Here is a 10,198-nt window from a genome sequence, read left to right on the forward strand (position 1 = left end):
ATCACAACATACATACTCTGACTCGGCAGCACTCCTGCAGGAAATTTAGCCGCCAATCCACTGGATCATCTTCAGCTAACCTCATCTATTCATCTGTGGGTACCTGCGCGGCATGAAACGCAGCCCCCGAAGAACAGGGTGTCAGTACGGAATATGTACTGAGTATGTAAGGCATGAGTACAGAAAACGGAACCATGACTGAAACAAATAAAACAACGTACAAATGCCTTATCCAGAATATCAGACACTTATTATCCTTTTTCTTCCAGACACAAATCATACTTACTTATGTCGCATGTCAGACGGATCACAGAATGTACAGAGTGCTCAGATGATGTCCTATAGCAGACGGAATGCAGAACATACGGAATGTCGGAATGCCTACTCTCCAAACACAAGTCATGCATATCAGAATCGGATATCATATCATATACGCGGTAACCCCGGGGACATGTACCACGCCGGGAAACCGGACACATCACATCATGCATACGGTAACCTCGAGGACAAATAACACGCTGAGGAATCGGTGAACGATGCCAAGGAATGCGCACGATAACATAGGAACGTGGTTGCCACTCCTGCCTTTGGCGCCACAACACATCATACTCCAGAAGATTTTCTCCGATCTCCGTCACACATCATAACATAACCACGGTACCCGGGGGCGGAAAGATAACACAGCACCCCGAGCCCGGACACATCATACTTCGTAATATATTCTCGGTAACCGAGGACGGACATGTAACACAGTACCCCGGAACCGGACACATCATACTTCGGAATTCATATATGGAACCCGGCCCTCAACAAAGGACTCGACGAACCATCCGCACGATACATACCGGCCCGGGACTCGGTGAAGGGAGTCATAACATATGGACGAGCAGAATAGTGAGAAACCAAATGCACATAACTCAGACTCAATAGATTAATCAAACGTATTCTCAGAATGTCCATAATAGATTACTTATTACAGAATACTTATGTCAAATTACTTTTATCAGAGTATTTCTATCAAAGTACTTATATCGCTTTTACTCAATCAGAATACATGTTTCAAATTACTCGCAGCATAGTCTCTCATATCAGAACACTTATACCAAATACTCTCATCAGGATATTTATGTCAAAATGTTCAGACCAACATACTTATATCAGGATACGGCTGTCAGATTGCTTAAGTCAGGATTCACCTATCCAGATTATTAGTTACCTACCTTAGGGTGGACATACAGATTACAAACAGACTCAGAATCACAAAATGGAATAACCCAAGGTACACATCAGTATCATACCCTACATGGCTCTAAGACATGCCAAAAGAATAAAAGGGTAAGACTTACATACCTATGCCGCGACCAACTGGCTACGCTCATTTGTGCAACTTGTTAGTCTTCATTCAAAAGAACCCATCCATTCGCTAGATTCATTATCACATACTTGCCTTACCTTTCAAACACATTCACTTATATTCTGCCGGAATTTCGGCAGCACCTCCCCTGTAAATGCACCATCCCCGAGAATACGGCTCGGCCCCAAATCAACAACAACAACCCGACAATTTGACCTGGTCACAATATCAGCAACATTGACAGCAAACATTCTAACAACATCGACCATTAATGTAAACGCACTTTAATATCAACAACCTTCTTTCGCAATATGCGACGACATTCCAATTACGTTCAAATCAAGATCTATAATCAATCTGAAACCTTTCAAACATGATTCCATAATATTTCCAACAATCCACAAAATTGTCCAACACAACTCCACTCAAAACATAAGGCAACCCGAAACCTTCCAAGTCCAAGGAACTATCAACAACACATGTCTTTTCCTCCAAATTCATAAACCGTAACAACAATCTATACATTAGCAACATTATTTTCATCAACACAAAGGACCATATTAAAATCACATTAGCCTCCAAATCAGCCCACACGATTACAACTTCAATTTTGAGTCCTTAAACCTTCACTTCACATCATAAAGTCCACAACAACATCAACCAAACACTAAATAAGGTTAATTCATTTCCTAACATACAAAGCAGCCCATATTTCGGCCAACATCACAACACACCCATCCCATGATTTTATTCATTTTCTGTACATTACAACGCCACATAATCATGCTAAACACATTTAATTCATTATTCCTACACATTATATACAACACACGGCCAAGCAACACTTCACACGGCTCAACTTGTACATGCAATATTTCATGAATTCCCATTATTTCTACATTCAATAACATACATAAACCATTCATAACACATAAAAGAGAAGGTTAAACCTCACCTCCTTCTTCACCCTTTTCCTCTCGGCTAGCTTGATAAAACGCGACAACGAGCGGTTTTCTTGTTCTAACAACTACTTCACGTTGACGAGGACCTTCCAATCACTCTAAATGCAAGAAGAAAAATATTTTTCTCCATCAACTTCCCATGGCTCATTTTTGAGAGCCATGGCCGAACCCTTATGCTCTCTTCTCTCTATATTTTTTTTTTCTTTCTTCCACTCTTTTCTCTCAAGAATATGACTACACACACATATATATATATAGTTATTCAAGTCATGTGAGGGGCACATGCCCCCCCCCCCTTCTCTAGATTTTTCTTTTCTTTTCTCCTTTTTTTTTTTAGAATTTTCTTTTTCTTTATTCTTTTCTCCTTTTTTTTTCCGGCCACATGGCCATTTTAGGGAATTTTCAAGACTTGTATAAAATTCCCATTTCGCCCCTCGACTTTCTTCAAAATTACCATTTTGCCCCTAGCCTTCCACATTACCTCCGCGACCCATTTTGCGAATTTCTCTTTTTGCCCTTAACCTCTCACAATACTTCCATACTAATAATAGTCATAAATAATATTTTCAACAACTCGTATATAAATGTTTTTTGAAACATAGTCTTGTTCTTAACTTCTCCCCATTATCTTGGATTTTCCGAACGTACGAAATACGGGCTATAACATCCTCTCCCCCTTTAGAACATTCGTCCTCGAATGTTCAACTGACCTTATGGGGGCCTCGTAGTACTTCGGGAGGGGGTTTCTTTTATAGTTGCCGTTTCTCCATGCCCATTCCATATAATCGAGTCTCTCCGTCCTTATATGGGTACTTATTCTGTGCCATGGGTTTCTAATCCGCTGGCCGACATATTTTCCTTGTCTTTCTCTGGTCATCTCTTTTCTGTTACTGTTTCGTGACCATATCTTAACAAAGGTCACACTCTTAGATTCTTACTACAACTCTTCTTTAGTCCTTTCTCTCATATCCTTCGATACAGATATACTTGTTTTTGACTTCATGTGTTGGTGCTCATTTCGTTCATCATTATTCCTTGTGAGCCTAATATGGCCTCCCCCCCCCCCCTTTAGGGGTTCCTTGTACGTCACGATCTTCGAGTGCCCTTACCTTTAATTATTTTTCATCCCTCGTCTCTCTTTCTAGCTCTATGCATAACGTATCGAAACCTTTCAACTTAAGTTTTTCCCTTTCACTTCGCACTTATATCGTCGTTTTGCCCACCTTTTCATTCCCTTTTCATCTCTGCTTATGGAAATTAATCCTCAAATCTCACACACTCCTCCTTTGTTCCATATTATCGTACTTTATTCTCGCCCCATGCCTGTATTTAAACCTTTATCTGATAATCTCGTACCTCGCCGGAAATTTCCTCTCAGGGATTCCATCCACCGAGGTTTTCTTGTCTCTTACCTTTTTCCGATATCTTAATTTCCCTTCTCCTCATTTACTCACTCACTTATTTTTCAAATACCGAACTTGTTATATCCCGTGTTTTCACACGTTGGAAAAATTTAGAAATAATCTTGACTTATAAGAAATAAGGTCACAGTTGATTTTTATTGAACATAGGAGTTGCGCATGAAAGAATAGTGTCGTGGAAGTGTGGGATAAGGCTAAGGGCAATGTTGGAATTTTGGAAATTAGTTTCGGGAATTACAAAACGTGAACTATAAATCATTGGGCTAAAAAAATGAAATGAAATTGAGGCCCAAAGTTAGGAGCATGGCCGGCCAATAGGGCCATGATCCAAGTCCACTTACTTGGTCATGTGACCAAGTCTTCTTATTATATTCATTAGAAGACTTAAGAAATTAGAAGACAAGAAACAAAGCAAACAAGAGAGAAAGAAGAGAAGGGTTTCGGGTTTGGCTTGGAAATTTGCCTCCCAAAAATATTGCTCCTAAAATTTTTCTTTTGTGGTTTTCCTACTAAATTGAGTAGCCTCTTCAACTTGGTGTAGTTGTCTTGGAGGAAAAAGCACTTGGTTCCTCAATTTGATCACTTGTTCAAGTAAAGAGGACTAGAGGATAAGGTAAGAATTCATTCCTTATTCTTGTGTTGTAAAGTCTTGTTTGTGTTGTAGTATGTAGAAATGTGTTGATTGTACGGAAAAAATGGAAGTTTGCAAAGTGGGTGTGTGATGTATATGTGTAGCCGTGTGTATGTACATGTTGTATAGCCATAATGTGTTGAATTCATGTTATATTCTAGTTGTAGTTGTGATGAAATGCATATTGGAATTGGAAATGGAATGAATTTAGTTGAAGTTGATAAAGAGAGCATATGGCCGTATGGTATGTTAGAGTTGGAATGGAAATGGATTAAGTTGTTTAGTGTGTTAGTTGTGTTATTGTGATGCTTGTAATGTAAATGAAAGTAAAACAATATGAGTTTGCTTTGAAATGGAATGTAGAAACTTATGTCGCTTAGGTATGATTTTACGACATTATGAAAATGAAGTTATTAGGTTGCAAATTATGATGGGTATTGATGAATTTGGAAGATGGAATCATGTTATGAATATGTAAGTCAAAGATTAGAAGTTTTGAATGCGTTATGACTTTGGCGGAAAGTTTGTATATTATGTATATCGTGTGTATAATTTAAGGAAACGATATGAAATCCTTCTAAACTATGTTGTGGTGATCTAGATTGATAATGAATGTGAAATCATTGAGATTAGTTGGAAAGTTAAGGTTAAAGTGAAGGTTATGTCATTGTATTGAAAAGATGGCTAAATAAGTTATATTGCGTTTATAGTGATTGTTGTTGATGTTGTTGTTGATGTTTGTTGTTGGGTTGTGGTTGATGGTTTTGAACCGAGTTGAATTCTCGGGGGTGCTATATGTATAGGGGAGGTGCTGCTGAAATTTCGGTAGACATATATGAGTTAAGTTGAATTCGTGGCATCAATAACTCACAATTGGTAAATGTGACCATTTGCAGATCTTCGACGAAACGGGGAGTGAGCTTGGATAGGCGTGCAAAGCTCAAAAAAGTATGTAAAGCTACCCGATCCTTCTTTTGGCATGCCTAAGTGTATTAGAACTGGATTCGGGCCTCGAAAGACTTTCTGCCCATCGGAATCCGCAATTGAAAATCTCGCTTTTTCCTTCAGTAAGATTGAGCCCTTTTGGTTTGTATTCTTGAAAATCATGCAAACTTTCCCTAAACTACTTGGAAAGACATAGAACGTCCGTAGAACCTTTGTAGGTGACCCCATATGTTTAAAACATGTAATTTGAGCCCACCGCCTTGCTTGTTCCGAGGTGGGCCCACTATTCCCGGTTTTGCCCTTACTATACTCAAGTCTTGCTTTCGAGCGGTCTTTGAAAGAAATGTTTTGACTACCATTCTAATTACCTAACAAACGTTGTTTTAAATATTCCATTAAGTCTGATAAATTGTTTTGATACTCGAAACTCATTTACTATGATTCCTTCCGACTTCATTGGATCGGTTTGTCTTTGATATGCCTCATCGAGTCTATGGAAACATTCATGATATTTTAATTGCATTAGTCTCTCACTACTCCATTCGTGGATGCCCCAATGTTTCCCACACTGAGCCCGGGCCAGGATATGTTGTCAAGCGTAATCCCCTGCATTGTTCGCCGTGCCTCGATGTGAGGGGGCAGCTATACGTGTACATGGGTTTGTGGAGTATGTTGTGCCATGTACACATGTTCTGATATGATTTGCTATGGCCATCTGATATGATATATTATGTTACGAGGTTATGCCCTATTCTGATTCTTCTGTGTTGTGGCACCAGCGTCGGGAGGGTGGCCACGTTCTGTCTGCCGAGTCCCTTGGCAGGGGCCGGATTTGATATGACGTATGTTTCTGTACACACTCTGCATGTTTTGAAAAATATGTGTTTGATACTTTGGATTTTCTGCTCACTTTCTGTACGTTCTGTACCAGTTATGATTTTGTTTCTGTAATTCAGGCTTTACATATTCAGTACATATTTCGTACTGACCCCCTTTCTTCGGGGGCTGCGTTTTCATGCCGCGCAGGTACCGACGATAGGTTTGCTGATCCGTCCGCTTAGGATCTTATTCTGCTATTTGGAGTGCTCTCTTATCCAGAGCCCATCTTTTGGTATAGTCCGTCACTACTGTATATATATATATTCTCGTTCGTGGGCACGGCGGGGCCCTGTCCCGTCATATGTGTTATATCCCGTATTTTTGAACCTCGGAGTACTTGCTGGGGTGGGGCCCACACACTGAGATTTTTTTGGAACATCTGAAAAGTCATATGAATCACATATGTAAAGTTAAACACGACTCATGAAGTGCCCTTGGGCCAAATCAAAGTGGAAGCCCTCCAAACGAATATTTTTAAGAAAATGTTTTCGGGTGACCTGACTCTGAGGGGCAAAAACGGTATTATAATTTTGTAATTTGGAAAAATACCAAGAAATATAAGTTGTCGATAATTGAATTAGCTTTCCATCCATAGGTCGTGGGTTCCCCGGAGACGTCGGCACAAGGAGATATGAACGTTTTAAGGTCGAAAGGTCAATGGGCTAGGCCCAACTCGGGACCAACCGAGTTGGCCCAAAAAAATGAAAAGAAAAACAATTAGGCCCAGTGTTTAAGGGGTGGCCGGCCAAGTGAGGCCCAACCCATGGTTTAATTATATTTCTCATGTGCCTAATTAATTATATAAGGCCTTATCTATTAGAACTTTCAAGAAACAAAGAGAGCATAGAAGAAGAAAAAAAAGAGCAACAACATAAGGACCATTTCGGGTTTGGTCATAGAAAAATCATCCCTCAAAATCTTGGCTCTAAAATTATTTTCTTGTTGAATTCCTACTAATTCAAGGTCCCTCTACAACTTGGTGTAGTTGTTTTGGAAGATTGAGCATTAGTTTCATCAATCTCACACTTTGGAGAAGTGAAGAAGATTGGAGAAAAAGGTAAGAATTCATACCTTTTCATTATGTTATGAAGGTTTGTTTGTGTTGTAGTATATGGAAATGAGTAGAAACTATGAAAATATGGAAGTTTACAAAGTGTATATATACATATATATATGTAGCCGTGAGTGTATATTTGTTGTATACATATATGAGTTGAATTTTATGTTGTATTCTAGTTGTGGTTATGGTGAAAATTATATTGGGAATGAAAGTTGAATGTATTTTGGTTGAAGTTGGAATGTAGAAGATTATGTCATTTTAGAATGATTTTGTGATATTATGGAAATGAAGTTGTTAAGATGTGAATTATGATTATGGTTGATGAAATTGGAACATGGAAATATGTTATGGATATGTAGGTTGAATATTAGAAGTTTTGGATGAATTATGACTTTGTTGGAAAGTTTGTATATTTTGTATATCTTGTGAATATTTTGTGGAAATGATATGAAATGCTTCCAAATTATATTGTGATAATCTAGATTAATAATGAATATGAAAACATTGAGATTGGTTTGGAAATGGGAAGTCAGAATGAAAGTTCTTGCATTATGTCGGAAAGAGACTAGTTGTGTTATATTGTGTCCTATATTGATTGTTGTTGGTGTTGGTGTTGTTGTTGGGTTGTTGTTGATTGTTTTGGCCGAGTTAAATTCTCGGGGATGCTATATGTATAGGGGAGATGCTGCCCAAATTTCTGTAGGCAATTATGAATAAAGATTGAATACTTAAAGATTGGAAATTGAGAATTGGTAAATGTGACCAATTGTAGATTTTGGGCGAAACAGGAATTGAATTTGGAAAGACGTAAAGAGCATACAAGGTATGTAAAGCTATCCCGATTCTTCTTTTGGCATGCCCTAGGTGTACTAGGATCGGATTTGAGCCTCGGAAAGCGTTCTGCTGATCGGAATCCGCATTTGAAAATACCTTTTTTTCATTCAATGGAATTGAACCCTATAAGTATGCTTTATTGAAAGAATTGTGCAAACTACCGCAAATTGCCTAGAAAATCATGGAATGTCCCCAGAACCTCCGTAGGTGACTTTATAAGCTTAAAATACGTAACTTGAGCCCACCGCTTCGTTTGTCCCGAGGTGAGCCCACTATTTCCGATTTTACCCTTTTGTGTTTGTGACCTGTCTACGAGCGGCTTTAAAGGAAATGTTTTAACTACTCCTCTAGCTATTAATTAAAAACTGTTTTAAATGTTCCGTTAAGTCTTGTAAATTGTTTTGGAACTTGGAAATGATTTCAGAAAAATTATGCCTCCGAAATCCATTATGACATCCGAAATACGCTTACTATAATTCTGTCTGGTTTTATCATTTCGACTTGCCATTCGATATGTCTCATTGAGTCTCTGGAATTAGATGGTATTTTTATTGCATTTAGTTTCTCACTACTCTGTTCGTGGATGCCTCAATGTTTTCCCCCACTGAGCCCAGGCCAGGATATGTTCTCAAGCGTATTCCTCTGCATTGTTCACCGTGCCTCGATGTGAGGGGGCAGGTATACATGTACATGGGTTGTGGAGTATGATGTGACATGTACACACATTATGATATGATATGATCTGATATGGCCATCTGATATGATATGTTATGTTACGGGGTTATTCCCCCTTTTCTGATCCTTATGTGTTGTGGCACCAGCGTCGGGGGGTGACCACGTTCTGTCTGCCGAGTCTCTTGGCAGGGGCCGGATATGATATGGCATATGTTTCTGTACTCACTCTTTATGTTTTGAAAATATGCATTTAATACTCTGGACATCACACTCACTTTTCTGTACGTTCTGTTCAGGTTATGATTTTGTTCCGTAATGGAACCAGGTATGACAAACGTTTTCTGCAAGTACAACTTATGCTTTATGATCAGCATTTTGCTAATCTGGATATTTCGTTCATTTTCTGTATCTTCTGATTTGATTATGACTTTGTTTATTACGTTTCGTGCTTTACATACTCAGTACATATTTCGTACTGACCCCCTTTCTTCGGGGGCTGCGTTTTCATGCCACGCAGGTACTGACAACAGATTTGCTGACCTGCCTGTGTAGGACATCTATTCTGCTATTCTGGAGAGCTCTTTTGTCCAGAGCCTATACCTTGGTACAGTATGCTGCTGTTGTATATATGTATGCTATTCAGGGGTATGACGGGGCCCTGTCCCGCCTTATGATTCTGTCATGTTCTGTAGAGGTCTGTAGACATACTTGTGTGGGTTCTGTATATGTTTTGGGTTGATATGATCTGTGATAGCGTTATCGGCTTCCTTGTGCTATAACTGTTCATCTGTGACAACTAGCAGTGCCAATTGATCATTGTATTGATATATTTTGTTAATATGTTGGTTTGGGTTATTGGGTACGTATGGGTGTCCAACACGGACACTAGTCGCGGCCTACGGGGTCGGATCGTGACAATATGATTCTGTCGGTCTGTTTAGAGGTCTGTGGACATGTTTGTGGGTTGGGGTTTTTCTGTACAGATGTGTGCTTATGTTGTGTTTGGGCGATCCCATTCGCTGCGGCGGCCGGTCCGCATATGTTTAAATATTGCTTCGTTGGCCCTGTGTGGTCTTCTGTTGGTATTTTCTGTGCGCAGGGTTATTTTGGATAGTCTGTAAAACAAAGGAAACTCTGCCGAATTTTTTTTGGAAATTATCTAACTTCGAAATACAGCCTTGTCGGCTTCTGCTATATATTTGAATGCGTGTAGATAAAATTTGAGATAGCTTTTGATAAATGTGTTTGGGTGCCCAGATCGGGCATTAGTCACGGCCTACGGGGTTGGGTCGTGACAAAAGTGGTATCAGAGCGGTTCGTCCTCGGAATGTCTACAGACCGTGTCTAGTAGAGTCTTGTTTATCGGTGTGTTGTGCACCACAGCTATAAACAGGAGGCTACAGGACATTTAGGATACTACCCTTCTTTCTGTCTTAG

The sequence above is a fragment of the Lycium barbarum genome, chromosome 5, assembly GCF_019175385.1.
Source record: "Lycium barbarum isolate Lr01 chromosome 5, ASM1917538v2, whole genome shotgun sequence".
NCBI classification, from domain to species: domain Eukaryota; kingdom Viridiplantae; phylum Streptophyta; class Magnoliopsida; order Solanales; family Solanaceae; genus Lycium; species Lycium barbarum.